This window comes from Zea mays, chromosome 2 (genome assembly GCF_902167145.1).
Source record: "Zea mays cultivar B73 chromosome 2, Zm-B73-REFERENCE-NAM-5.0, whole genome shotgun sequence".
In the NCBI taxonomy this organism is placed as follows: domain Eukaryota; kingdom Viridiplantae; phylum Streptophyta; class Magnoliopsida; order Poales; family Poaceae; genus Zea; species Zea mays.
This window is the reverse complement of record NC_050097.1, coordinates 217018176-217031484: the sequence shown is the minus strand read 5'-3', so window position 1 is coordinate 217031484 and position 13309 is coordinate 217018176. Positions and strand designations below refer to the sequence as shown.

The window sequence follows — 13309 nt, the reverse complement described above, 5'->3', positions numbered from 1 at the left end:
TTGATGTAGTAGTTGAGTTCCCAAGTGCCTCAAGTAAAAGATCCTGATGGCAAATCATTTCCTTTGCACGTTGTCTCACATGACAATTTTTTGGTTTTCTGTGTTCTGATTTAGTTGGCAGACGGGGAACTAATTTTTTGGTGGCCAGTTTTAAGCCTTCAGGCTGCAATGCCGCTTTCATATCCTTTTATGGCCTCAAACAGATGTCTGCCTCTAGGACCACATTTAGGTGGATATTTCTTGCTGTTTCAGTTAATCCTGAGTTCCTGACAAATTCTATATAGAAAATACTATCATGTAGTACCATAATCCTGCACGCCTCTTTTTTTTGGCCAGAGCAGAGCATTCGAGAAAATGATGCTTTGCGTTCCTTTTGTATAATTGAGTCATTTGGGGGATATTTCTGGTGTAGGACCCTGATGGAAATAAGGTTGTCAAAGAGGTGATTTTTGGCCCAGGGGACAAAAAGTATCGTTACTGCAAGGTATTATTTCAGAAACTTATTGCACAGCTTTGTGAAATGATAAGTTTTATTTATATATATGATAACCCCCTTTCTTTTCTTTGAATAGCACATCTTAAAGCAACATCTCCCAAATCTGTCAAGCGACCTCATGAAGAAGGGAAAACATTTCATATTGATACGGAACCCTCTAGATATACTGGTATCTGGCACCTTAAGCCTCTCACATGCAGTTTACCTTTTTTTCCCTTCCTTTTCACAGGCTTTATCTTATGGCGCGCCACTTTTGTGCTTGCCTTTATTTTTTCAAAAAAAATGCCTGTTGATTTGCAAGGTCTTTTTCTTTAGCAGATTTTGCTACTGTGGTGTACATGTTACCTAATGTGTACCACTAATAATATACAATTCCATTATCCCAGCCATCTTTTGATAAAGTCGTTCCACCATCCTTCATGGAGCTTGGCATAGGCGAACTTGTCTCAATATACAGTGAATTATGTGGACTTGGGAGCCCACCCCCTGTGATAGATGCAGATGATCTGCAACAGGATCCTGAGGTAAATCTATGGCTGGTTAATGCAGTGGTTTTATTAGGGTGACCACTGTCCATCTTATGATTCTAATCTAAAGAGTATTAGATGCCATCTTCCACGATGATATAGTAAGCTCCTTTAAAAGGCATGCCACTTTAGTCCTGAGGCATGCCACGTTGTCTCACATGAGGCGACATGGGGCGAGAGTTGCAGCCTGAAATAGATGACTTATCACCTAAACTGATGCTTTAGCAGTTTAAGGACATTTCATACTTGTAGAATGCCTCATGTCACACATCTGGAGCAGCTTTCTTACATATTATGCTATAAATCCTTCTTTCTTTTCGTGTAACAGCTTTGACCGTGACTGGAAAAAGATTGAAGCATATGTTGGCTCCAAGACAGTAATACAGGTCTAGTTAAATCTGCTCTTCGGCACTCAAATTTGTGCCGTTGTTTTCCTGTTTAGTTGGTTGCTACTTGGCTTTGTCACACAGTGTTTTAGGCTAGTTATGATGGAATAATTCTTGAGCATCTAGAGGACAGCTTGACTGTCCTCAGCTCCTCCTTCATGTATTACAGTGCAGAAAACAAAAGGATCTTTACCTTTGGATGGTGAAGTCTCATGGAGGGTCAATGGCAACCAAATTGAAACTGCTGCAAGGCCATATGCTTTTATCAAGTTTGGTATGGTTCCTGAGTTCACTTGACAACATTGCTTCGTTTATCATTTCAAATTCTTCCACTTTAAAACTTATGCCTCTTTCTATTCTAGATACATTCATCCATAAGACTAAGAAACTATATTTGGATACAAGAACTCAGAGAAACCTCGCAAAATTGAACGATGAACTCTATGAGGTGCATCAAATTATGGCTCGCAATGTTCAAGAGGTTCTTGGTGTTTAGATTTATATGAGCCATCAACTTAATGATGATTAACCTTGATTTGCAAATGTAGCAACAATATACTAATTTGGTGTACTTTTTTCTAGGGTGTTCTCGACAAAGAAAGCTTGTACCTTAAAACAGGAGGATACAAGAAGCTGGAGTGATTGTCTGAAGGCTTTTGAACTGCTTGAAGCATTAGTGTAGCTTTGGTGCTTTTGTGACTGATCAACTCTGGAGCAGCTAGAGTGATGTAGTTGTGGGCTTTTGAACAATAGCTGGAGTGATATGAAACATTAGTGATGTAGTTGTGGGCTTTTGAACTGCTTCAAGTTAGAGTGATATCAATGTGGTGCTTTTGTGATTGATCACCTCTGGAGTTTTTGTGAATGATCTAGCTAGCTATCTGTAAATGATCTAGTTGTGAATGATATTATAATTGTGATGCTTTTGTGAATATATAATTGTGGTGCTTTTATGTTTATGTGATGGATCTATGACTGTGGTATACTAATTAACTGTGTATGTCTTTATGATTTGTGTATAAAAATATGTGATTTGTGGTGCTTAATTAAATGTATATTATTACTAATAACAACTGTAAAAAGGGCGACTTTCTGTTGGTTGCTAAATGTATAGTATGACGACTTACGGTTGGTTGCTAAATCTATAGTACAGCAACCCACAGTTGGTCGCTAAATATATAATATTAGCAACGGACGGTCGGTCGCTAAAAAGATGTCGGTCGCTAAAGCCTTTAGCGACGGCACTTACAGCGACCATCCTTATGGGTCGCTAAAAGTTTTTAGCGACCAACCGTAGGTCGCTGAAGGCCGTTTTAGCAACCAACCGTAGGTCGCTGTAAGTGAACCGTCGTGTAGTGGTACTCCACGCACTCCACGTCGCATTCGTACGCGTGTCGATACGTGGGGCCGACGGTGATGACCCCGTTGGGGCCCGGCATTTTGAGCTTGAGGTAGGTGTAGTTGGGGACGGCCATGAACTTGGCGTAGCATGGCCTCCCCAACACTGCGTGGTAGGTTCCTCGAAACCCGACCACCTCGAACGTGAGGGTCTCCCTTCGGAAGTTGGAGGGTGTCCCAAAGCAGACGGGTAGATCGAGTTGTCCGAGGGGCTGGACGCGTTTCCCGGGGATGATCCCGTGAAAAGGCGTAGCGCCTGCCCGGACCGAGGACAAATCGATCCGCAGGAGCCTGAGGGTCTCGGCGTAGATGATGTTGAGGTTGCTGCCTCCGTCCATGAGGACCTTGGTGAGCCTGACGTTGCCGATGACGGGGTCGACAACGAGCGGGTATTTCCTCGGGCTCGACACGCGGTCGGGGTGGTCGCCCTGGTCGAAGGTGATGGGCTTGTCGGACCAGTCTAGGTGGACCGGCGCCGCCACCTTTACTGAGCAGACCTCCCGACGCTCTTGCTTGCGGTGCCGAGCCAAGGCGTTTGTCACTGGCCCACCGTAGATCATGAAGCAGTCGCGGACCTCGGGGAACTCTCCTACCTTGTGATCCTCCTTCTTATCATCGTCGCGGGCCCTGCCACCTTCCGCGGGTGGCCCGGCCTTGTGAAAGTGGCGCCGAAGCATGGCGCACTCCTCAAGGGTGTGCTTGACGGGCCCCTGATGATAGGGGCACGGCTCCTTGAGCATCTTGTCGAAGAGATTGGCACCTTCGGGAGGTTTCCGAGGGTTCTTGTACTCGGCAGCGGCGACAAGGTCCGCGTCGGCGGCGTCGCGTTTCGCTTGCGACTTCTTCCTGCCTTTCTTCTTGGTGCCGCGCTGAGTTGACGCCTCGGGGACATCTTCCGGTGGGCGGCCCTGGGGCTGCTTATCCTTTCGGAAGATGGCCTCAACCGCCTCCTGACCAGAGACGAACTTGGTGGCGATGTCCATCAGCTCGCTCGCCCTGGTGGGGGTCTTGCGACCCAGCTTGCTCACCAGGTCGCGACAGGTGGTGCCGGCGAGGAACGCGCCGATGACATCCGAGTCGGTGAAGTTGGGCAGCTCGGTGCGCTGCTTCGAGAATCGCCGGATGTAGTCCCGGAGGGACTCCCCCGGCTGCTGGCGGCAGCTTCGGAGATCCCAGGAGTTCCCAGGGCGCACGTACGTGCCCTGGAAGTTGCCGGCGAAGGCTTGGACAAGGTCGTCCCAGTTGGAGATCTGCCCCGGAGGCAGATGCTCCAGCCAGGCCCGAGCGGAGTCGGAGAGGAACAGGGGGAGGTTGCGGATGATGAGGTTGTCATCGTCCGTTCCACCCAGTTGGCAGGCCAGCCGATAGTCCGCGAGCCACAGTTCCGGTCTCGTCTCCCCCGAGTACTTTGTGATAGTAGTCGGGGTTCGGAACCAGGTCGGGAACGGCGCCCGTCGTATGGCTCGGCTGAAAGCCTGCGGACCGGGTGGTTCGGGCGAGGGACTCCGATCCTCCCCGCTGTCGTAGCGTCCCCCACGCCTGGGGTGGTAGCCTCGGTGCACCCTCTCGTCAAGGTGGGTTCGACGGTTGCGGTGAGGGTGTCCGTTGTCGAGGCGATCCGGGGCCGCAGGCGCTGTGTTGCGCGTGCGCCCGGTGTGGACCGAGGCTTCCCGCATGAATCGGGAAGTCGCGGCGCGATGTTCCGAGGGGTACCCCTGCCTTCGGGAGGCGGAGCTTTCGACCCGTCGGACCGCGGCATCCTCCAGGAGATTCTTGAGCTCTCCCTGGATACGTCGCCCCTTGGTGGTAGATGGCTCCGGCATCGCGCGGAGAAGTATTGCCGCTGCAGCCAGGTTCTGGACGACCCCACTGGAAACCGGTGGCGGCCTCGCCCTGACATCGTCGGCGATGCGGTGCTGGATGCCCTGGGGTAGATGACGCGCTTCTCCGGCCGGAGGTTGGCCTACCCATTCCTGCCCGATGTCCCGGCGGAACGGCTCAAGTGTTCCTGCTCCCTCGTCGAGCCTGGCCTGCATCTCGTGGATTTGCTCGAGCTGTGGGTCATGACCCCCCGCCGGGACGGGGACCACAGCTAGCTCCCGAAGGATGTCAACGCGAGGCGCAGGCCTAGGGGGATCACCGTTTTCCGGCGTACCAAGATGGTTGCCTTCGCCGGGACCCCCTAGATCAACGTGGAAACATTCACGACTTGGGCCGCAGTCCTCGTCGCCGAGGCTGCGGCTCTTGGTCGACGGGCGATGACGAAGTCGCGTCAGGGGCAGACTGCACCGTCGTCTCAGGTACGAGGGTGACGCCCAGCAAGTCCTTTGCGAGCGTGCTGGCGTCGTCCGTTTGCTTGGAGTTGGCGTGTTGCGGGGAGACGGCGCTCGTCTTCGTCTCAGACGCGAGGTCGATGCCCGACGTGCCCCCTGTTGGGGCGCTGGCACCGTCGACTCGCTCGACAGCCGACGAGATGCTGCCTCCTGCTTGGCCTTGGTTGCCCCGCCTCCTCCTCCGTCGGCGGGGAGGGGACGGGACAAGCTCGAATGTCGTTCTTCCGCCACGTGGGGAAGACGTCATCGATTCCGCCGCCGACGGGCGGATTGTCGGCCGCCATTGTCGCTGTCGCGCGGCGGGGGAAGGAGTATCATGTCGTAGCTGCCGTCGAGGGACATGAACTCAAGACTCCCGAAACGGAGCACCATCCCGGGCTGGGAAGGTTGTTGGAGACTACCCATCTGGAGCTTGACGGGAAGCTGTTCGTCAACACGCAGCAGTCCCCTACCTGGCGCGCCAACTGTCGGCGTTTCGACCCCGGGGGGTCCCTGGACCGACGAGTAAATTGTCGCCGCGTGCCCCAGCCCAGATGGGTCGGTGCGAGACGGAGCGTGAAGGGGGGAAGAAGCCGGAGGGAGACAGGCGTAAAAGGGGAAGCCCGCGGCCTTCGTATTTGTCCCGCGCCCAGGTCGGGTGCGCTTGCAGTAGGGGGTTACAAGCGTCCACGCGGGAGGGAGCGAGAGGCTTACGCGAGCGCCGTCCCGTCCTTCCCCGCGCGGCCAACCCTCTGTAAGAGGGCCCTGGACCTTCTTTTATAGGCGTAAGGAGAGGATCCAGGTGTACAATGGGGGGTGTAGCAGTGTGCTAACGTGTCTAGCGGAGAAGAGCTAGCGTCCTAAGTACATGCCGTCGTGGCAGCCGGAGAGGTTTTGGCACCCGGTTCGTGTGGTGTCGTGGCCGTCGGAGGAGCGCTGGAGCCTGGCGGAAGGACAGCTGTTGGGGCTGTCGAGTCCTTGCTGACGTCTCCTTGCTTCCGTAAGGGGGCTGAGAGCCGCCGTCGTCATGGAGCATGCAGGGCGCCATCATCACTTGTTTATCGGGGCGAGCCAGATGGGACGCCGGTCTTGTTCCCCGTAGCCTGAGTTAGCTTGGGGTAGGGTAATGATGGCGCCTCCTATGACGTGGTCGGTCTGAGCCCTGGGTTGGGCGAGGCGGAGGCTCCTCCGAGGTCGAGGTCGAGTCTGTCTTCCGAGGCAGAGGTCGAGTCCGAGCCCTAGGTCGGGCGAGGCGGAGTTCGTCGTCTTCCGGGGCCGATCCCGAGTCCGTGCCCTGGGTCGGGCGAGGCGGAGTTCGTCGTCTTCCGGGGCCGAGCCCGAGTCCGAGCCCTGGGTCGGGCGAGGCGGAGTTCGTCGTCTTCCGGGGCCGAGCCCGAGTCCGAGCCCTGGGGTCGGGCGATGCGGAGTCCGTCGTCTTCCGGGGCCGAGCCCGAGTCCGAGCCCTGGGTCGGGCGAGGCGGAGTTCGTCGTCTTCCGGGGCCGAGCCCGAGTTCGAGCCCTAGGTCGGGCGAGGCGGAGTTTCCTATGGCGCCTGAGGCCGGACTTGGCTGCTGTCAGCCTCACTCTGTCGAGTGGCACAGCAGTCGGAGCGGCGCAGGCGGCGCTGTCCTCTTGTCAGGCCGGTCAGTGGAGCGGCGAAGTGACTGTGGTCACTTCGGCTCTGTCGACTGAAGGGCGCGCGTCAGGATAAGGTGTCAGGCCACCTTTGCATTGAAGGCTCCTGCGATACGGTCTTGGCCAAGGTTGCTTCTTGGTGAAGTCCGGGCCTCGGGCGAGCCGAAGGTGTGTCCGTTGCTGGAGGGGGTCCTCGGGCGAGACGTAAATCTTTCGGGGTTGGCTGCCCTTGCCCGAGGCTGGGCTCGGGCGAGGCGAGATCGTGTCCCTTGAGTGGACCGATCCTTGACTTAATCACACCCATCAGGCCTTTGCAGCTTTGTGCTGATGGGGGTTACCAGCTGAGATTAGGAGTCTTGAGGGTACCCCTAATTATGGTCCCCGACACATAGCTTCAAAAACTGCCTCAAGGTCCTTGGTTTCCTTCTCCATAGTATGTTGCTTGTGTTGGTCAGCTAGTTCCCAGTCCTTGATGCATGAGAGCACCTCCACCATGTCCATTGTCAGCCGTCGTCGCCGCTCCTCAAGAACCCTGCTAGCTAGACTGAAAGTGGATTATGAAGATATAGTAGAGACAAGGACAGTCATAATATCTCTAGCAAGTATAGAAAGAATTGGATAAGTCTGATTATGGCGCTGCCACCAGCTAAGTATGTTAAAATGTGGACCAAACTTAGTTTCAATGTCACTATCTAGGTAAGAAGAGAGCTCAGATAGAGAAGATGAACTACCAGGTGTACCTGCACCAGGTATACTACCAGTACAAGTACCATAACTAGTACTGTAAGTTTCATCACCACCATATATATCATCCCAAGCCTCTGTGGCCTTAACTGAACCAGCACCTGGCATTGGTTGAGTACTCAAACAAACTCCATCAAATTTGGTTTCATAAATCTGAAACATCATAGTTAGTTTAGTATGAATAGATGACGGGAATCTACTATAATCTATACCATTTAGAGTAGATAACTTTTGAAGAACTTTATGAAACCCTCTCATCTTAGCTCTAGGATCAAGAATGAAAGCAAATGCATAGAGAATGGGTATTTCTCTCCAATATTTCAGAAACTTTGATTTCATAGGAACAATTGCATCTCTTAACAATTCATGGTTCTCATATGCATTAAGATGCCTAGCAATTTTTAGAATATGATGCAGCATCAAGGGTGAAGTACGGTAATAAACACTAGACAATGCCACAGTTGAATCATAGATTAATTGAAGAAAAGATAACAACTTTTCTGTAATAGACCAGTGATTATCACTCAGTAAAAATGACCAATCAGCTTTGCAAGGATGGTTGGTTCTGATCCAAACAGAGAAAGTACTTTGATAGGGAACCAAATGTTTGAGCATAAGAAAAGTGGAATTCCATCTAACATCCATGTCCACTCCAAATTTACGAGGTCGGACACCAACACTAAGGCAATATTGTTTACGAGAAGCAATACATTGATTTGAAGCATTTAAAAATGTTATTGTAGTTCTAAAATCTTCAAGATATGGTTGCAAACGTTTCAAATAGCTCTTAACAATCAAATTAATTATATGGCAACCACAACGCTGATGCAAGAAAATAGCACTCAAATCATATTCATTTCTACTAGGCATAGGAATCAAATGGCCAATGTAACTAGAAAACACTAGTTTTAGAACTTCCATAGCAGTTTTGTTAGATGAGGCATTATCAAGCACAATAGCAAAGATTTTATCAGTAATTCCATAATCATTTGCAACCAGTTCAACACGCTCAGCAATGTTATAACCTGTATGAGCTACCTCAATTGGTCTAAGACTAAGCAACCTCTTTTCTAACCACCAATCAGAGTTCACAAAATGAGCAACAACACTGATGTAATCCTCTTTTGCCTTTCCAGACCAAATGTCAGACGTAAGTGCAACAGATGAAACAGATTTGAGTACATTAATAAGTTGTTCAACACGATTATTAAAAAGCCTAATTAAGTCTCTAGCAGTAGTTTGCCTAGAGGACTTAACAAACCGAGGATTATGAGCACGAGTAATATATTATTGAAATGCACTAGATTCACCAAAACACAGAGGTAGGTCTAGTCTAGCAATCATATGACAAAGCTCAGTCCTTGCAACAGATGGAGAGTACTCCTAGTGCACAACAGATCCATCAGCATTAAACTTAAGTAGGGATTGAGATCTACCGATTTTTCTTTTTCTTTCTTAGCGGGGCAAAGTTCTAGGTGACGGATCAAGTGTCCAGTTCCATAAGAAGATTTAGCAGACATGGTGTGCTTACAGTGAAGGCAAATGGCGGAAATCCTTACCTCCTTACCTCCCTGCTTCTGAGTAACTTCCTCAAAATGCAACCAAACCTTAGAGGTTGGTCCCCTCCTCCTGGAGCGCTTAGCAGAGGCAGCGGTGGATGTGCTAGCATCGGCTGTCACCGTCGGGCTGGTGGATCTAGTGCGCTTATCCACCGTGCTCGGTCCTGCCTCCGTTCCCGTCCTGGTACCGGTGCCATCAACCTCGATGGCAGCAGCTGAGCTGCTACCAAGGAGGAAACACCGGGCATCATCTTGCTCGTTCTAAGATTCAAGTCGCCGTTCCATGGCCTCTGTTGCTTTAACGAACTCGTCGTCCATGGAATCATCATCCATGGACATTGCCACCGGTGCCGGACCACCCGCGCAGTCGGCGTCTCTGGCTACCTCACGGCAAGCGTCGACCTGAGATCTTCATCCAAAGACCAAATCGAAGCAAACAATGAGTAACGAAGATGGGGAGATGGGGAAACCAATCTAGAAGGTTAGGGTATCAGACGTTTACCTACGCTGCCGGAGCACCTGATCCACCAACTATGGGACACCGGAGTACCGGACCAAGGATGGCACAACACTTGAGCAGATCGAGAGACGAGGGGAGCGGACGAGCAGTTACGGAAACGACAGGGAGAGGAAAGAACAAGAGAGGGATAGAGCGGGACAGCGATGAAGACTCGCCGACAACCGTCAACGCCGGGACGGGAGGCGAGGCGAAGGCGGCGGCGGCGGCGGTGGAGCAAACGACTAGTGGAGGCACCAGGCGGCGGCGTATGCAAGGGGAGAGCCGCTAGGGTTTTGTGAATCGGCGTTCAGCAAGGCGAGTGCGGCATATGCGAGGGGGCGGGTGTGGGAAACTAGGAAATATCCCCTCGCCCCTCCCCTCCCTCTCCCTATTAATGCCGAGTCGGGCCCTTGTCGGGCCTACCCGTTTACCGGGCCCTTGCGCGTGCCATCACCGTGGGCTGACCTGGAGGCCCAAGCACGACACAAGTGGCGTGCCGGGCTGGCACGGGCACGGCCACTGTCGTGCTGGGCCAGGTCTGGGCCATGCCAACGCGTGCCGGGCCACGTGCCGCCCAACGGGCCGGCCCATTGTGTACATGCATAGTCATCACCCACCGGATGTGCATGTAGTTTTCGATATTTATGGCATGTGCGGTTTCAGATACGAAAATTATGGCACGACCAAAATTTATGGTAGATCCGAAAATTATTGTTCATACGAAAAATTTGCATGCGGGACACTATGTGGGCGCAGCCCAGATTTGAGCGTAAAAATTATCATGTTTTAGCGTAAATAATGTATATAGCGTTTATGTTGACTCACTCCCAACAACAACCCTCACGTTAATGCAGCCACCATAAATCAAGGGATTTGTTTGGGGTTGATTAGTGATTTAATTAGTTGAGTTGATCAGGGAATTTGATTTTTTATGGTAGTCACGGACACCATAAATCAAGTGACTTACTTTTTCACAATGCTCACAAAAAATATGCATGTGGTACATTGGTAGACGCACTCCAGTTCGAGCGTAAAATGCTCTAGTGTTTAGCATAAAACTCCTCGGCTTTGGTCGTAAATACCGAACCAACATGAGAGACATTGACAACTCTAATGTGTTGTATTTATGACCGTAAAATCCTAAAGTTTAAGCATAAATAGTGTTAGATACTGTGTGAACGTTGATTCAATCCCAACCAACAACCACCACGTCCTTGCAACCACCATAAATCAGGGGATTTGATTAGAAGAGTTGATTATAGGATTTGATTTTTTATTGTAGTTACATATACCATAAATTAAGGGGTTTCCTTTTTCACTGTGCATGCGGAAAATATACATACGAGATATTGGTGGCGCACCCCTAGATTTGCATAAAATCCTTTAACTTTTAGGTGGCGTTTAGTTCACGAAATGTAACGTAAATGGTAATGGTAATGATTCACACTCGAATACCGGTGGTAATAAGTTTGAATAAGCTGGTATCTATTTCTAGTGTGGTATCGACTACGGTTGGACTTAAACAAACATAATTGAATGTTATCGGTTACCCATTACGTTACCAATATGTGAACCAAACAGCACCTTAGCGTAAATATCCTCAGTTTTGGTCGTAAGAACGAGCCAAAGTGGGAGATGTCAATAACTTAGATATCGTTGTATTTATGATCATAAAAATAATCAAGTTTGCGCATAAAATAATGCCAGATGTAGCGTAAATGTTATTCCCATAGAAATATCAAAGCCATGTGAGTGACGACATATTAATCATCATAAAATCCTCAAACGGAGTGCATAAAATTATAGTGGTCGGCATAAAAATATCATGGAATGCATAATACATGGATCAGATGAGGTCGTCGGAGGAGGATGCTCCAAAACCACCGAATTAGAGGAGGAGGCCGTCGGACGATCCACGCTGACGCAGTGGCGTCTGAGTCGTCGGAGCTCAAAGAGTAGTAGGTAGGAGGGCCTCGCTGTCACACGCACATTAGGGGGTGCCTGCACGATGGAGTTGGGGTTTAAGTTGCGGAGCTCCACCCCGTAGTAGTGCGGGAGTGCCCGCATGAAGCGACTCACCGGTACCCCGAACCCCCGCTTGTGGGAAACGGTGAAGCTCGCCACATTACCCGTCGGCGGGGCCGACTCTTGCTCGTCGCCTAGCGCAAGCCACTCAGGCTATGGATCGTGGGAGTGGGGGGCAAAGCAGCCCGGCGTCCACCAACGCCTCCAGATCCTCGTCGGCAACCGAGGAAATGGACCACGGGTCATGAGGAGGAAGAACGCTCAACTTCTCAGCCATCGGGGCTAAGGAAGAAGACAGGAGAAGAGTGCATGTGTTTTTGTGGCTAAGGCAGAATGCGACTAGGGTAGGAACGCAAGAGCTGGAAGTAAAGAACCAAAGAGCCCCTCTCGGGCGAATTTATACGGGCGGACAAAGTCACCAAGACGTGGGCTGAGCCGTCCTGAGTCCAAACCAGGAATGGGCTGGGTTGCTTCGAATTACACGTGCATGCACTACAACGGTCGGCTTGCGAGCCGAAGCGTCCTGTCGCATTAAATGCCCACTCTTCGTGACGTCAGCTAGGTAGCGCCGCTTCACATGACACATCAAAAGGTGTGCCTCTCTCGCTCTCTCCCTCTGCCTCCTTTTTCCACTACTTCACAGGTAGGAGAAGAGGGCGCCTCCACCTCGGGCTTCCTCCCTCGGGAAAGAAGAGGAGAGACGTCACCTATTGCTCACGGGTTCGAAGGTCGAGCCCTCGTCAAGGCTCGAGAGACCGCCTAGAACACATGGGCTCCGACCCTGTTACTGGTTAGGGGTTCGAAGGTTGGCCCTTGAAAGGGTATCACGACCACCCCAGAACATAGTCAAGGATGACTATGGGTGTGTCTGTACACGACCAAAGCTTGGGCTATGATCTCGAGATACCCTAAGACATATCTGAGACCCCTACGAACGATTCGTGATGGTATCCCATCGGAGGGAGGCAATCGAGCCCTCGAACCCCATCTAATGGGACCGGGACCAGGCGAATCATCCACATGTATTTTTGGGGCGCGTCTCTAGACCACTAGTCGACTCCTATCAAATGGAGCTCGGGCCTGCGCTCGGGTTACCCCGTTAGCAGCTCACTGGAGACGTCATGTTCGTTACCCACCGAGGGTAGCATAGCGTGCACCCCCTCTTCCTCCTTGCAGAAAGGTGACGAAGAGGCGTATAATCATAAAAGTCAAGGCAACGACCGGTCATCCTCTCGCCCCGAGCGAAGGCTCAGGGACTACCCTTGCACCCCATGATGCGGCAAATTTGTTGGGAACTTCGACAAACCGATATAGAGCACTCGAGGGGCTCACTTTGCGCTCAGGCTGCGACTAGGTGATAAACAGAGTCCACCACGCCTACAGAGGTAAAAATTTAAGACCCCAAAGGAGTCAACCGCTCCTTCGGGGCCTCGGTGGCTACACTTGACGGGTGCGCTCACGTGCACCCATCGAAAACAAAATTGTCACTCCTTAGAAAAGGTAGTGTACCTGCACAAAGAACAGAAGAACCTCCAAACGAGTGTCAAAACACTCCTTTGGAAGGCTCAGGGGCTACTGTTGGGTACGATAATGAGGGGTACCTAGATTTCGCACCTAAAACGCGCTTAAAATCCTAAGAACTTTATCAATATAAGTCCCCTGAGGGTAAAGAACCAAAACCATGCCTCGCCTGAGGTCCCCTCAGGGGTCTTACCAAAACCTTGCCTC

General features: G+C 51.2%; 1 long non-coding RNA gene across 1 annotated transcript; it reads left to right on the top strand.

Annotated features, from left to right (window-relative positions):
• The first annotated feature begins 575 nt into the window (after nucleotides 1-575).
• LOC109944609 (uncharacterized) lies at nucleotides 576-5985 on the top strand. The gene is made up of 4 exons (XR_002267723.1): nucleotides 576-665; nucleotides 883-1020; nucleotides 3055-3056; nucleotides 5976-5985. It is a non-coding gene; the product is annotated as an uncharacterized lncRNA (long non-coding RNA).
• The last annotated feature ends 7324 nt before the right edge of the window (nucleotides 5986-13309 follow it).